Source organism: Somniosus microcephalus, unplaced genomic scaffold, assembly GCF_052327205.1.
Source record: "Somniosus microcephalus isolate GS21.2 unplaced genomic scaffold, FLI_Smic_1.0 unresolved_chr7, whole genome shotgun sequence".
Taxonomy (NCBI): Eukaryota; Metazoa; Chordata; class Chondrichthyes; order Squaliformes; family Somniosidae; genus Somniosus; species Somniosus microcephalus.
The window spans coordinates 37250344-37266633 of NW_028225185.1; the positions used below are offsets into that span (position 1 = coordinate 37250344).

The 16290-nt window shown below is 66.9% G+C and overlaps 1 protein-coding gene across 1 annotated transcript in view; it reads right to left on the bottom strand.

Moving 5' to 3' along the window:
- LOC147086800 (C3a anaphylatoxin chemotactic receptor-like) overlaps positions 1-14855 on the bottom strand; it is a 30774-nt gene extending 15919 nt beyond the window's left edge. Inside the window, exon 1 of the mRNA XM_085978383.1 lies at positions 14700-14855. The gene's annotated coding sequence lies outside the window, so the exon portion shown is untranslated. The remainder of the gene's footprint in view (positions 1-14699) is intronic.
- Between the last annotated feature and the right edge of the window lie 1435 nt (positions 14856-16290).

The following is a 16290-nucleotide window of genomic DNA, read 5'->3' on the forward strand; positions in this document are numbered from 1 at the left end:
TCCGACAGTGCGGCGCTCCCTCAGCACTGCCCCTGCGACAGTGCGGCGCTCCCTCAGGACAGCACCTCCGACAGTGTGGCACTCCCTCAGTACTGCCCCTCCGACAGTGCGGCGCACCCTCAGTACCGGCCGTCCGACAGTGCGGCGCTCCCTCAGTACTGCCCCCTCCGACAGTGCGGCGCTCCCTCAGAACTGCCCCTCCGACAGTGCGGCGCTTCCTCAGTACCGCCCCTGCGACAGTGCGGCGCTACCTTCCGTACCGCCCCCCGATAGTGCGGCGCTCCCTCAGTACTGCCCCTCCGATAGTGCGGCACTCACCGCAGTACTGCCCCTCCGACAGTGCGGCGCGCCCTGAGCACCGCCCCTGCGACAGTGCGGCGCTCCCTCAGAACCGCCCCTCCGACAGTGCGGCGCTCCCTCAGTACCGCCCCTCCGACAGTGCGGCGCTCCCTCAGTACCGCCCCTCCGACAGTGCGGCGCTCCCTCAGTACCGCCCCTCCGACAGTGCGGCGCTCCCTCAGTACCGCCCCTCCGACAGTGCGGCGCTCCCTCAGTACCGCCCCTCCGACAGTGCGGCGCTCCCTCAGTACTGCCCCTCCGACAGTGCGGCGCTCCCTCAGCACCGCCCCTCCGACAGTGCGGCGCTCCCTCAGCACCGCCCCTCCGACAGTGCGGCGCTCCCTCAGTACCGCCCATCCGACAGTGCGGCGCTCCCTCAGTACCGCCCCTCCGACAGTGCGGCGCTCCCTCAGTACTGCCCCTCCGACAGTGCGGCGCTCCCTCAGTACCGCCCCTCCGAGAGTGCGGCGCTCCCTCGGTACCGCCCCTCCGACAGTGCGGCGCTCCCTCTGTACTGCCTCTCCGACAGTGCGGCGCTCCCTCAGTATCGACCCTACGACAGTGTGGCACTCCCTCAGTACCGTCCCTCCGACAGTGCGGCACTCCCTCAGTACCGCCCCTCCGACAGTGCGGCGCTCCCTCAGTACTGCCCCTCTGACAGAGCTGTGCTCCCTCAGTACTGCCCCTCCGACAGTGCGGCGCTCCCTCCGTAACGCCCCTCCGACAGTGCAGCGCTCCCGCAGTACTGCCCCTCCGACAGTGCGGCGCTCCCTCAATACTGTCCCTCCAACAGTGTGGTGCTACCTCAGTACTGCCCCTCCGACAGTGCGGCGCTCCCTCAGTACCGCCCCTCCGACAGTGCAGCGCTCCCTCAGTACCGCCCCTCCGACAGTGCGGCGCTCCCTCAATACTGTCCCTCGGGCAGTGCGGCGCTCCCTCAGTACTGCCCCTCCGACAGTGCGGCGCTCCCTCAGTACTGCCCCTCCGACAGTGCGGCGCTCCCTCAGTACCGCCCCTACGACAGTGCGGCATTCCCTCAGTACCGTCCCTCCGACAGTGCGGCACTCCCTCAGTACCGCCCCTCCGACAGTGCGGCGCTCCCTCAGTACTGCCCCTCTGACAGAGCTGTGCTCCCTCAGTACTGCCCCTCCGACAGTGCGGCGCTCCCTCCGTAACGCCCCTCCGACAGTGCAGCGCTCCCTCAGTACCGCCCCTCCGACAGTGCGGCGCTCCCTCAATACTGTCCCTCGGAAAGTGCGGCGCTCCCTCAGTACTGCCCCTCCGACAGTGCGGCACTCCCGCAGTACTGCCCCTCCGACAGTGCGGCTCTCCCTCAGTACCGCCCCTCTGACAGTGCGGCGCTCCCTCAGTACCGCCCCTCCGACAGTGTGGCGCTCCCTCAGTACTGCCCCTCCAACAGTGCAGCGCTCCCTCAGTACTGCCCCTCCGACTGTGCGGCACTCCCGCAGTACTGCCCCTCCGACAGTGCGGCACTCCCTCAGCACTGCCCCTGCGACAGTGCGGCGCTCCCTCAGTACAGCCCCTCCGACAGTGTGGCACTCCCTCAGTACTGCCCCTCCGACAGTGCGGCGCTCCCTCAGTACCGCCCCTCCGACAGTGCGGCGCTCCCTCAGTACCGCCCCTCCGACAGTGCGGCGCACCCTCAGTACCGGCCGTCCGACAGTGCGGCGCTCCCTCAGTACTGCCCCTCCGACAGTGCGGCGCTCCCTCCTTACCGCCCCTCCGACAGTGCGGCGCTCCCGCAGTACCGCCCCCTCCGACAGTGCGGCGCTCCCTCAGTACCGCCCCTCCGACAATGCGGTGCTCCCTCAGTACTGCCCCTCCGACAGTGCGGTGCTCCCTTAGTACCGCCCCTCCGACAGTGCGGCGCTCCGTCAGTACCGCCCCTCCGACAGTGCGGCGCTCCCTCAATACTGCCCCTCTGACAGTGCGGCGCTCCCTCAGTACCGTCCCTCCGACAGTGCGGCGCTCCCTCAGTACCGCCCCTACGACAGTGGGCACTCCCTCAGTACCACCCCTCCGACAGTGCGGCGCTCCCTCAGTACTGCCCCACCGACAGTGCGGCGCTCCCTCAGTAATGCCCCTCCAACAGTGCGGCGCTCCCTCAGTACCGCCCCTCCGACTGTGCGGCGTTCCCTCAGTACTGCCCCACCGACAGTGCGGTGCTCCCTCAGTAATGCCCCTCCGACAGTGCGGCGCTCCCTCAGTACTGCCCCTCTGACAGAGCTGCGCTCCCTCAGTACTGCCCCTCCGACAGTGCGGCACTCCCTCAGTACCGCCCCTCCGACAGTGCGGCGCTCCCTCAGTACCAACCCTCCGACAGTGCGGCGCTCCCTCAGAACTGCCCCTCCGACAGTGCGGCGCTCCCTCAGAACTGCCCCTCCGACAGTGCGGCGCTTCCTCAGTACCGCCCCTGCGACAGTGCGGCGCTACCTCAGTACCGCCCCTCCCGATAGTGCGGCGCTCCCTCAGTACTGCCCTTCCAATAGTGCGGCACTCCCACAGTACTGCCCCTCCGACAGTGCGGCGCTCCCTGAGCACCGCCCCTGCGACAGTGCGGCGCTCCCTCAGAACCGCCCCTCCGACAGTGCGGCGCTCCCTCAGTACCGCACCTCCGACAGTGCGGCGCTCCCTCAGTACTGCCCCTCCGACAGTGCGGTGCTCCCTCAGTACCGCCCCTCCGACAGTGCGGCGCTCCCTCAGTACTGCCCCTCCGACAGTGCGGTGCTCCCTCAGTACCGCCCCTCCGACAGTGCGGCGCTCCCTCCGTAACGCCCCTCCGACAGTGCAGCGCTCCCGCAGTACTGCCCCTCCGACAGTGCGGCGCTCCCTCAATACTGTCCCTCCAACAGTGCGGTGCTACCTCAGTACTGCCCCTCCGACAGTGCGGCGCTCCCTCAGTACCGACCCTTCGACAGTGCGGCACTCCCTCAGTACCGTCCCTCCGACAGTGCGGCACTCCCTCAGTACCGCCCCTCCGACAGTGCGGCGCTCCCTCAGTACTGCCCCTCTGACAGAGCTGTGCTCCCTCAGTACTGCCCCTCCGACAGTGCGGCGCTGCCTCCGTAACGCCCCTCCGACAGTGCAGCGCTCCCGCAGTACTGCCCCTCCGACAGTGCGGCGCTCCCTCAATACTGTCCCTCCAACAGTGCGGTGCTACCTCAGTACTGCCCCTCCGACAGTGCGGCGCTCCCTCAGTACCGCCCCTCCGACAGTGCAGCGCTCCCTCAGTACCGCCCCTCCGACAGTGCGGCGCTCCCTCAATACTGTCCCTCGGACAGTGCGGCGCTCCCTCAGTACTGCCCCTCCGACAGTGCGGCACTCCCGCAGTACTGCCCCTCCGACAGTGCGGCGCTCCCTCAGTACCGCCCCTCCGACAGTGCGGCGCTCCCTCAGTACCGCCCCTCCGACAGTGCGGCGCTCCCTCAGTACTGCCCCTCCAACAGTGCGGCGCTCCCTCAGTACTGCCCCTCCGACAGTGCGGCACTCCCGCAGTACTGCCCCTCCGACAGTGCGGCGCTCCCTCAGCACTGCCCCTGCGACAGTGCGGCGCTCCCTCAGGACAGCACCTCCGACAGTGTGGCACTCCCTCAGTACTGCCCCTCCGACAGTGCGGCGCACCCTCAGTACCGGCCGTCCGACAGTGCGGCGCTCCCTCAGTACTGCCCCTCCGACAGTGCGGCGCTCCCTCAGAACTGCCCCTCCGACAGTGCGGCGCTTCCTCAGTACCGCCCCTGCGACAGTGCGGCGCTACCTCCGTACCGCCCCCCCGATAGTGCGGCGCTCCCTCAGTACTGCCCCTCCGATAGTGCGGCACTCCCGCAGTACTGCCCCTCCGACAGTGCGGCGCGCCCTGAGCACCGCCCCTGCGACAGTGCGGCGCTCCCTCAGAACCGCCCCTCCGACAGTGCGGCGCTCCCTCAGTACCGCCCCTCCGACAGTGCGGCGCTCCCTCAGTACCGCCCCTCCGACAGTGCGGCGCTCCCTCAGTACCGCCCCTCCGACAGTGCGGCGCTCCCTCAGTACCGCCCCTCCGACAGTGCGGCGCTCCCTCAGTACCGCCCCTCCGACAGTGCGGCGCTCCCTCAGTACTGCCCCTCCGACAGTGCGGCGCTCCCTCAGCACCGCCCCTCCGACAGTGCGGCGCTCCCTCAGCACCGCCCCTCCGACAGTGCGGCGCTCCCTCAGTACCGCCCATCCGACAGTGCGGCGCTCCCTCAGTACCGCCCCTCCGACAGTGCGGCGCTCCCTCAGTACTGCCCCTCCGACAGTGCGGCGCTCCCTCAGTACCGCCCCTCCGAGAGTGCGGCGCTCCCTCGGTACCCGCCCCTCCGACAGTGCGGCGCTCCCTCTGTACTGCCTCTCCGACAGTGCGGCGCTCCCTCAGTATCGACCCTACGACAGTGTGGCACTCCCTCAGTACCGTCCCTCCGACAGTGCGGCACTCCCTCAGTACCGCCCCTCCGACAGTGCGGCGCTCCCTCAGTACTGCCCCTCTGACAGAGCTGTGCACCCTCAGTACTGCCCCTCCGACAGTGCGGCGCTCCCTCCGTAACGCCCCTCCGACAGTGCAGCGCTCCCGCAGTACTGCCCCTCCGACAGTGCGGCGCTCCCTCAATACTGTCCCTCCAACAGTGCGGTGCTACCTCAGTACTGCCCCTCCGACAGTGCGGCGCTCCCTCAGTACCGCCCCTCCGACAGTGCAGCGCTCCCTCAGTACCGCCCCTCCGACAGTGCGGCGCTCCCTCAATACTGTCCCTCGGGCAGTGCGGCGCTCCCTCAGTACTGCCCCTCCGACAGTGCGGCGCTCCCTCAGTACTGCCCCTCCGACAGTGCGGCGCTCCCTCAGTACCGCCCCTACGACAGTGCGGCATTCCCTCAGTACCGTCCCTCCGACAGTGCGGCACTCCCTCAGTACCGCCCCTCCGACAGTGCGGCGCTCCCTCAGTACTGCCCCTCTGACAGAGCTGTGCTCCCTCAGTACTGCCCCTCCGACAGTGCGGCGCTCCCTCCGTAACGCCCCTCCGACAGTGCAGCGCTCACTCAGTACCCGCCCCTCCGACAGTGCGGCGCTCCCTCAATACTGTCCCTCGGAAAGTGCGGCGCTCCCTCAGTACTGCCCCTCCGACAGTGCGGCACTCCCGCAGTACTGCCCCTCCGACAGTGCGGCGCTCCCTCAGTACCGCCCCTCTGACAGTGCGGCGCTCCCTCAGTACCGCCCCTCCGACAGTGTGGCGCTCCCTCAGTACTGCCCCTCCAACAGTGCGGCGCTCCCTCAGTACTGCCCCTCCGACTGTGCGGCAATCCCGCAGTACTGCCCCTCCGACAGTGCGGCACTCCCCTCAGCACTGCCCCTGCGACAGTGCGGCGCTCCCTCAGTACAGCCCCTCCGACAGTGTGGCACTCCCTCAGTACTGCCCCTCCGACAGTGCGGCGCTCCCTCAGTACCGCCCCTCCGACAGTGCGGCGCTCCCTCAGTACCGCCCCTCCGACAGTGCGGCGCACCCTCAGTACCGGCCGTCCGACAGTGCGGCGCTCCCTCAGTACTGCCCCTCCGACAGTGCGGCGCTCCCTCCTTACCGCCCCTCCGACAGTGCGGCGCTCCCGCAGTACCGCCCCTCCGACAGTGCGGCGCTCCCTCAGTACCGCCCCTCCGACAATGCGGTGCTCCCTCAGTACTGCCCCTCCGACAGTGCGGTGCTCCCTTAGTACCGCCCCTCCGACAGTGCGGCGCTCCGTCAGTACCGGCCCCTCCGACAGTGCGGCGCTCCCTCAATACTGCCCCTCTGACAGTGCGGCGCTCCCTCAGTACCGTCCCTCCGACAGTGCGGCGCTCCCTCAGTACCGCCCCTACGACAGTGGGCACTCCCTCAGTACCACCCCTCCGACAGTGCGGCGCTCCCTCAGTACTGCCCCACCGACAGTGCGGCGCTCCCTCAGTAATGCCCCTCCAACAGTGCGGCGCTCCCTCAGTACCGCCCCTCCGACTGTGCGGCGTTCCCTCAGTACTGCCCCACCGACAGTGCGGTGCTCCCTCAGTAATGCCCCTCCGACAGTGCGGCGCTCCCTCAGTACTGCCCCTCTGACAGAGCTGCGCTCCCTCAGTACTGCCCCTCCGACAGTGCGGCACTCCCTCAGTACCGCCCCTCCGACAGTGCGGCGCTCCCTCAGTACCAACCCTCCGACAGTGCGGCGCTCCCTCAGAACTGCCCCTCCGACAGTGCGGCGCTCCCTCAGAACTGCCCCTCCGACAGTGCGGCGCTTCCTCAGTACCGCCCCTGCGACAGTGCGGCGCTACCTCAGTACCGCCCCTCCCGATAGTGCGGCGCTCCCTCAGTACTGCCCTTCCAATAGTGCGGCACTCCCACAGTACTGCCCCTCCGACAGTGCGGCGCTCCCTGAGCACCGCCCCTGCGACAGTGCGGCGCTCCCTCAGAACCGCCCCTCCGACAGTGCGGCGCTCCCTCAGTACCGCACCTCCGACAGTGCGGCGCTCCCTCAGTACTGCCCCTCCGACAGTGCGGTGCTCCCTCAGTACCGCCCCTCCGACAGTGCGGCGCTCCCTCAGTACTGCCCCTCCGACAGTGCGGTGCTCCCTCAGTACCGCCCCTCCGACAGTGCGGCGCTCCCTCCGTAACGCCCCTCCGACAGTGCGGCGCTCCCTCAGTACCGCCCCTCCGACAGTGCGGCGCTCCCTCAGTACTGCCCCTCCAACAGTGCGGCGCTCCCTCAGTACTGCCCCTCCGACTGTGCGGCACTCCCGCAGTACTGCCCCTCCGACAGTGCGGCGCTCCCTCAGCACTGCCCCTGCGACAGTGCGGCGCTCCCTCAGTACAGCCCCTCCGACAGTGTGGCACTCCCTCAGTACTGCCCCTCCGACAGTGCGGCGCACCCTCAGTACCGGCCGTCCGACAGTGCGGCGCTCCCTCAGTAGTGCCCCTCCGACAGTGCGGCGCTCCCTCCTTACCGCCCCTCCGACAGTGCGGCGCTCCCGCAGTACCGCCCCTCCGACAGTGCGGCGCTCCCTCAGTACCGCCCCTCCGACAATGCGGTGCTCCCTCAGTACTGCCCCTCCGACAGTGCGGTGCTCCCTTAGTACCGCCCCTCCGACAGTGCGGCGCTCCGTCAGTACCGCCCCTCCGACAGTGCGGCGCTCCCTCAATACTGCCCCTCTGACAGTGCGGCGCTCCCTCAGTACCGTCCCTCCGACAGTGCGGCGCTCCCTCAGTACCGCCCCTACGACAGTGGGCACTCCCTCAGTACCACCCCTCCGACAGTGCGGCGCTCCCTCAGTACTGCCCCACCGACAGTGCGGCGCTCCCTCAGTAATGCCCCTCCAACAGTGCGGCGCTCCCTCAGTACCGCCCCTCCGACTGTGCGGCGTTCCCTCAGTACTGCCCCACCGACAGTGCGGTGCTCCCTCAGTAATGCCCCTCCGACAGTGCGGCGCTCCCTCAGTACTGCCCCTCTGACAGAGCTGCGCTCCCTCAGTACTGCCCCTCCGACAGTGCGGCACTCCCTCAGTACCGCCCCTCCGACAGTGCGGCGCTCCCTCAGTACCAACCCTCCGACAGTGCGGCGCTCCCTCAGAACTGCCCCTCCGACAGTGCGGCGCTCCCTCAGAACTGCGCCTTCGACAGTGCGGCGCTTCCTCAGTACCGCCCCTGCGACAGTGCGGCGATACCTCAGTACCGCCCCCCCCGATAGTGCGGCGCTCCCTCAGTACTGCCCTTCCAATAGTGCGGCACTCCCACAGTACTGCCCCTCCGACAGTGCGGCGCTCCCTGAGCACCGCCCCTGCGACAGTGCGGCGCTCCCTCAGAACCGCTCCTCCGACAGTGCGGCGCTCCCTCAGTACCGCACCTCCGACAGTGCGGCGCTCCCTCAGTACTGCCCCTCCGACAGTGCGGTGCTCCCTCAGTACCGCCCCTCCGACAGTGCGGCGCTCCCTCAGTACCGCCCCTCCGACAGTGCGGTGCTCCCTCAGTACCGTCCCTCCGACAGTGCGGCACTCCCTCAGTACCGCCCCTACGACAGTGCGGCACTCCTTCAGTACCGCCCCTCCGACAGTGCGGCGCTCCCTTAGTAACGCACCTCTGACAGTGCGGCGCTCCCTCAGTACTGCCCCTCTGATAGAGCTGTGCTACCTCACTATCGCCCCTCCGACTGTGCGGCGTTCCCTCAGTACTGCCCCACCGACAGTGCGGCGTTCCCTCAGTACTGCCCCACCGACAGTGCGGCGCTCCCTCAGTAATGCCCCTCCAACAGTGCGGCACTCCATCAGTACTGCCCCTCTGACAGAGCTGCGCTCCCTCAGCACTGCCCCTCCGACAGTGCAGCACTCCCTCAGTACTGCCCCTCCAACAGTGCGGTGCTCCCTCAGAACTGCCCCTCCGACAGTACGGCGCTCCCTCAGTACTACCCCTCCGACACTGCGGCGCTCCCTCAGTACTGCCCCTCCGACAGTGCGGCGCTCCCTCAGAACTGCCCCTCCGACAGTGCGGCGCTTCCTCAGTACCGCCCCTGCGACAGTGCGGCGCTACCTCAGTACCGCCCCCCCGATAGTGCGGCGCTCCCTCAGTACTGCCCCTCCGATAGTGCGGCACTCCCGCAGTACTGCCCCTCCGACAGTGCGGCGCTCCCTGAGCACCGCCCCTGCGACAGTGCGGCGCTCCCTCAGAACCGCCCCTCCGACAGTGCGGCGCTCCCTCAGTACCGCCCCTCCGACAGTGCGGCGCTCCCTCAGTACCGCCCCTCCGACAGTGCGGCGCTCCCTCAGTAACGCCCCTCCAACAGTGCGGCGCTCCCTCAGTACCGCCCCTCCGACAGTGCGGCGCTCCCTCAGTACCGCCCCTCCGACAGTGCGGCGCTCCCTCAGTACCGCCCCTCCGACAGTGCGGCGCTCCCTCAGTACCGCCCCTCCGACAGTGCGGCGCTCCCTCAGCACCGCCCCTCCGACAGTGCGGCGCTCCCTCAGTACCGCCCCTCCGACAGTGTGGCGCTCCCTCAGTACCGCCCCTCCGACAGTGCGGCGCTCCCTCAGTACCGCCCCTCCGACAGTGCGGCGCTCCCTCAGTACTGCCCCTCCGACAGTGCGGCGCTCCCGCAGTACTGCCCCTCCGACAGTGCGGCGCTCCCTCAGTGCTGCCCCTCCGACAGTGCGGTGCTCCCTCAGTACTGCCCCTCCGAGAGTGCGGCGCTCCCTCAGTACTGCCCCTCCGACAGTGCGGCGCTCCCTCAGTACTGCCCCTCCGACAGTGCGGCGCTCCCTCAGTACCGCCCCTACGACAGTGCGGCATTCCCTCAGTACCGTCCCTCCGACAGTGCGGCACTCCCTCAGTACCGCCCCTCCGACAGTGCGGCGCTCCCTCAGTACTGCCCCTCTGACAGAGCTGTGTTCCCTCAGTACTGCCCCTCCGACAGTGCGGCGCTCCCTCCGTAACGCCCCTCCGACACTGCAGCGCTCCCGCAGTACTGCCCCTCCGACAGTGCGGCGCTCCCTCAATACTGTCCCTCCAACAGTGCGGTGCTACCTCAGTACCGCCCCTCCGACAGTGCGGCGCTCCCTCAATACTGTCCCTCGGACAGTGCGGCGCTCCCTCAGTACTGCCCCTCCGACAGTGCGGCACTCCCGCAGTACTGCCCCTCCGACAGTGCGGCGCTCCCTCAGTACCGCCCCTCCGACAGTGCGGCGCTCCCTCAGTACCGCCCCTCCGACAGTGCGGCGCTCCCTCAGTACTGCCCCTCCAACAGTGCGGCGCTGCCTCTGTACTGCCCCTCCGACTGTGCGGCACTCCCGCAGTACTGCCCCTCCGACAGTGCGGCGCTCCCTCAGCACTGCCCCTGCGACAGTGCGGCGCTCCCTCAGTACTGCCCCTCCGACAGTGCGGCGCACCCTCAGTACCGGCCGTCCGATAGTGCGGCGCTCCCTCAGTACTGCCCCTCCGACAGTGCGGCGCTCCCTCCTTACCGCCCCTCCGACAGTGCGGCGCTCCCTCAGTACCGCCCCTCCGACAATGCGGTGCTCCCTCAGTACTGCCCCTCTGACAGTGCGGTGCTCCCTTAGTACCGCCCCTCCGACAGTGCGGCGCTTCCGTCAGTACCGCCCCCTCCGACAGTGCGGCGCTCCCTCAATACTGCCCCTCTGACAGTGCGGCGCTCCCTCAGTACCGTCCCTCCGACAGTGCGGCGCTCCCTCAGTACCGCCCCTACGACAGTGGGCACTCCCTCAGTACCACCCCTCCGACAGTGCGGCGCTCCCTCAGTATCGCCCCTCCGACAGTGCGGCGCTCCCTCAGTACCGTCCCTCCGACAGTGCGGCGCTCCCTCAGTACCGCCCCTACGACAGTGGGCACTCCCTCAGTACCACCCCTCCGACAGTGCGGCGCTCCCTCAGTACTGCCCCACCGACAGTGCGGCGCTCCCTCAGTAATGCCCCTCCAACAGTGCGGCGCTCCCTCAGTACCGCCCCTCCGACTGTGCGGCGTTCCCTCAGTACTGCCCCACCGACAGTGCGGCGCTCCCTCAGTAATGCCCCTCCGACAGTGCGGCGTTCCCTCAGTAATGCCCCTCCGACAGTGCGGCGCTCCCTCAGTACTGCCCCTCTGACAGAGCTGCGCTCCCTCAGTACTGCCCCTCCGACAGTGCGGCACTCCCTCAGTACCGCCCCTCCGACAGTGCGGCGCTCCCTCAGTACCAACCCTCCGACAGTGCGGCGCTCCCTCAGAACTGCCCCTCCGACAGTGCGGCGCTCCCTCAGAACTGCCCCTCCGACAGTGCGGCGCTTCCTCAGTACCGCCCCCTGCGACAGTGCGGCGCTACCTCAGTACCGCCCCCCCCCGATAGTGCGGCGCTCCCTCAGTACTGCCCTTCCAATAGTGCGGCACTCCCACAGTACTGCCCCTCCGACAGTGCGGCGCTCCCTGAGCACCGCCCCTGCGACAGTGCGGCGCTCCCTCAGAACCGCCCCTCCGACAGTGCGGCGCTCCCTCAGTACCGCACCTCCGACAGTGCGGCGCTCCCTCAGTACTGCCCCTCCGACAGTGCGGTGCTCCCTCAGTACCGCCCCTCCGACAGTGCGGCGCTCCCTCAGTACCGCCCCTCCGACAGTGCGGCGCTCCCTCAATACCGCCCCTCCAACAGTGCGGTGCTCCCTCAGTACCGTCCCTCCGACAGTGCGGCACTCCCTCAGTACCGCCCCTACGACAGTGCGGCACTCCCTCAGTACCGCCCGTCCGACAGTGCGGCGCTCCCTTAGTAACGCACCTCCGACAGTGCGGCGCTCCCTCAGTACTGCCCCTCTGATAGAGCTGTGCTCCCTCACTATCGCCCCTCCGACTGTGCGGCGTTCCCTCAGTACTGCCCCACCGACAGTGCGGCGTTCCCTCAGTACTGCCCCACCGACAGTGCGGCGCTCCCTCAGTAATGCCCCTCCAACAGTGCGGCACTCCATCAGTACTGCCCCTCTGACAGAGCTGCGCTCCCTCAGCACTGCCCCTCCGACAGTGCAGCACTCCCTCAGTACTGCCCCTCCAACAGTGCGGTGCTCCCTCAGAACTGCCCCTCCGACAGTACGGCGCTCCCTCAGTACTACCCCTCCGACACTGCGGCGCTCCCTCAGTACTGCCCCTCCGACAGTGCGGCGCTCCCTCAGAACTGCCCCTCCGACAGTGCGGCGCTCCCTCAGAACTGCCCCTCCGACAGTGCGGCGCTACCTCAGTACCGCCCCCCCGACAGTGCGGCGCTCCCTCAGTACCGCCCCTCCGACAGTGCAGTGCTCCCTCAGTACTGCCCCTCCGACAGTGCGGCGCTCCCTCAGCACCGCCCCTCCGATAGTGCGGCGCTCCCTCAGTACTGCCCCTCCGACAGTGCGGCGCTCCCTCAGTACTGCCCCTCCGACAGTGCGGCGCTCCCTCAGTACCGCCCCTACGACAGTGCGGCACTCCCTCAGTACCGCCCCTCCGACAGTGCAGCGCTCCCTCAGTACTGCCCCTCTGACGGAGCTGTTCTCCCTCAGTACCGCCCCTCCGACTGTGCGGTGCTCCCTCAGTCCTGCCCCTCCGACAGTGCGGCACTCCCTCAGTGCCGCCCGTCCGACAGTGCAGCGCTCCCTCAGTACCAACCCTCCGACAGTACGGCGCTCCCTCAGTGCTACCCCTCCGACAGTGCGGCGCTCCCTCAGTACTGCCCCTCCGACAGTGCGGCACTCCCTCAATACTGCCCCTCCGACAGTGCGGCGCTCCCTCAGAACTGCCCCTCCGACAGTGCGGCGCTCCCTCAGAACTACCCCTCCGACAGTGCGGCGCTTCCTCAGTACCGCCCCTCCGACAGTGCGGCGCTACCTCAGTACCGCCCCCCCGACAGTGCGGCGCTCCCTCAGTTCCGCCCCCCCGACAGTGCGGCGCTCCCTCAGTTCCGCCCCTCCGACAGTGCAGTGCTCCCTCAGTACCGCCCCTCCGACAGTGCGGCGCTCCCTCAGTACTGCGCCTCTGACAGAGCTGTGCTCCCACAGTACTGCCCCTCCGACTGTGTGGCGCTCCCTCAGTAATGCCCCTCCAACAGTGCGGCGCTCCCTCAGTACTGCCCCTCTGACAGAGCTGCGCTTCCTCAGTACTACCCCTCCGACATTGCGGCGCTCCCTCAGTACCGCCCCTCCGACAGTACGGCGCTCCCTCAGTACTACCCCTCCGACAGTGCGGCGCTCCCTCAGTACTGCCCCTCCGACAGTGCGGCACTCCCTCAGAACTGCCCCTCCGACAGTGCGGCGCTCCCTCAGAAGTGCCCCTCCGACAGTGCGGCGCTCCCTCAGAACTGCCCCTCCGACAGTGCGGCGCTTCCTCAGTACCGCCCCCCCAACAGTGCGGCGCTCCCTCAGTACCGCCCCTCCGACAGTGCGGCGCACCCTCAGTACTGCCCCTCCGACAGTGGGGCACTCCCTCAGTACTATCCCTCCGACAGTGCGGCGCTCCCTCAGTACCGCCCCTCCGACAGTGCGGCACTCCCTCAGTACTGCCCCTCCGACAGTGCGGCGCTCCCTCAGAACTGCCCCTCCGACAGTGCGGCACTCCCTCAGAACTGCCCCTCCGACAGTGCGGCGCTTCCTCAGTACCGCCCCTCCGACAGTGCGGCGCTACCTCAGTACCGCCCCCCCGACAGTGCGGCGCTCCCTCAGTTCCGCCCCCCCGACAGTGCGGCGCTCCCTCAGTTCCGCCCCTCCGACAGTGCAGTGCTCCCTCAGTACCACCCCTCCGACAGTGCGGCGCTCCCTCAGTACTGCGCCTCTGACAGAGCTGTGCTCCCACAGTACTGCCCCTCCGACTGTGTGGCGCTCCCTCAGTAATGCCCCTCCAACAGTGCGGCGCTCCCTCAGTACTGCCCCTCTGACAGAGCTGCGCTTCCTCAGTGCTGCCCCTCCGACATTGCGGCGCTCCCTCAGTACCGCCCCTCCGACAGTACGGCGCTCCCTCAGTACTACCCCTCCGACAGTGCGGCGCTCCCTCAGTACTGCCCCTCCGACAGTGCGGCACTCCCTCAGAACTGCCCCTCCGACAGTGCGGCGCTCCCTCAGAGCTGCCCCTCCGACAGTGCGGCGCTCCCTCAGAACTGCCCCTCCGACAGTGCGGCGCTACCTCAGTACCGCCCCCCCAACAGTGCGGCGCTCCCTCAGTACCGCCCCTCCGACAGTGCGGCGCACCCTCAGTACTGCCCCTCCGACAGTGGGGCACTCCCTCAGTACTATCCCTCCGACAGTGCGGCGCTCCCTCATTACCGCCCCCCCGACAGTGCGGCGCTCCCTCAGTACCGCCCCTCCGACAGTGCGGTGCTCCCTCAGTACTGCCCCTCCGACAGTGCGGCGCTCCCTCAGTACCGCCCCCCCGACAGTGCGGCGCTCCCTCAGTACTGCCCCTCCGACAGTGCAGCGCTCCCTCAGTAATGTCGGAGGTGCCGTCTTTTGGGATGAGACGTTAAACCCAAGGCCCCGTCTGCCCTCTCAGGTGGATGTAAAAGATCCCACGGCCACTATTGGAAGAAGAGCAGGGGGGAGTTCTCCCCAGTGTCCTGGGGCCAATATTTATCCCTCAACTAACATCACTAAAAAACAGATGAACCGGTCATTTCACACATTGCTGTTTGTGGGAGCTTGCTGTGCGCAATTTGGTGGCTGCGTTTCCTACATTACAACAGTGACCACACTTCAAAAAGTAAGTCCGTCATTGGCTGTGAAGGGCTCCGGGCAGTCCTGAGGTGGTGAAATGCGCTGGAGAAATGGGGGTTCTGTCCTCTTTTCATAAAACATTTTTTCTTACAGCCTCGCCGCCCAAATATTTTGAGGCACTTACCTCAGTTTCTTCGGCCCTGTTCAGAGCATGGCCTTCTTCGGGAGCGTTGGAACGGCGGCGGGCTCTGCTTTAGGAGGTCGTACGATCCTCAACCGAGGGCATCGCAGCGTAACTGCGATCTGGTTATTGCAAAAGAAATAATACAACCACAGGAGCCTTTTGACCCGCGTAACGATATGGATTGCAACTACTTCCTGAAAATGACTGTTTGTTTTTTATTATTTATTCACGGGATGTGGGCGTCACTGGCAAGGCCGGCGTTTGTTGCCCACTCCCTAATCGCCCCTTGAGAAGGTGGTGGTGGTCAACCTCCTTCTTGAACCGCTGCAGTCCGTGTGGTGAAGGTACTCCCACAGCGCTGTTAGGGAGGGAGCTCTGGGATTTTGACCCAGCGACGATGAAGGAACGGCCGATTATATCTCCAAGGCAGTGCTGCTGGTGTGTGTCTTGGCGGTGGAACTTGGAGGTGAAGCTCTCCTGGCCGGCCTCGCACCTTCCACCCTCCGTAACCATCAGCTCATCTAAAACTCTGCTGCCCCGTGTCCTAACTCGCCCCGAGTCCCGATCGCCCATCACCCACCCAGTGCTCGCTGACCTACATTGGCTCCCGGTCCTGCAACGCCTCGATGTCAAAATTCTCCTCCTTGCATAGAAACATAGAAGATAGGAGCAGGAGTGGGCCATTCGGCCCCTCGATCCCGCTCCGCCATTCAATGCGATCATGGCTGATCATCCAAATTCAGTACCCTGTCCCTGCTTTCTCCCCATATCCCTTGATCCCTTTAGTCTTAAGAAATATATCCAACTCCTTCTTGAATATCCTTGTTTTCAAATCCCTCCATGGCCTCCTCGCCCCCCTCTCCCTGTCGCTGTAACCTCCTCCAACCCTCCGAGATCTCTGCGCTCCTCCAATTCTGGCCTCTCGCGCATCCCCCGATTTCCGTCACTCCACCATTGGCGACCGCGCCAGGGCCCCCGAGCTCTGGAATTCTCTCCCTAAATATCTCCGCCTCTCTCCTCCTTTAAGATGCTCCTTAAAACTGACCTCTTTGACCCAGCTTTTGGTCACTTGTCCCTAATATCTCCTTATGTGGCTCGCTGTCAAATTTTTTGTCTTTTAATACTCCTGTGCAGCGCCTTGGGATGTTTTACTACGTTAAAGGCGCTATATAAATACAAGTTGTTGTTGTGGAGGTGGTGGTGTTCCCGCGCGCCTGCTGCCCTCGTCCTTCTAAGTGGAAGAGGTCGCGGGTTTGGGAGGTGCTGCCGAAGAAGCCTTGGCGAGTTGCTGCAGCGCATCTTGTAGATGGTCCACCCTGCAGCCACGGTGCGCCGGTGGTGGAGGGAGTGAATGTTTAAGGTGGTGGATGGAGTGCCGATCAAGCGGGCTGCTTTGTCCTGGATGGTGTCGAGCTTCTCGAGTGTTGTCGGAGCTGCAACTCATCCAAGGCAAGTAAGCAGGTAGAGTGAGAGAGGAAGAGGAGAAATGGAGCGTGGGTCGCGGAAGCCCTCACTCTCAGAGCACTCTTGGGGGCATCTTCTCCGACCCCGTCTCCCATGAGATTTGGCCACAGGACCCTTGACCTCCCCA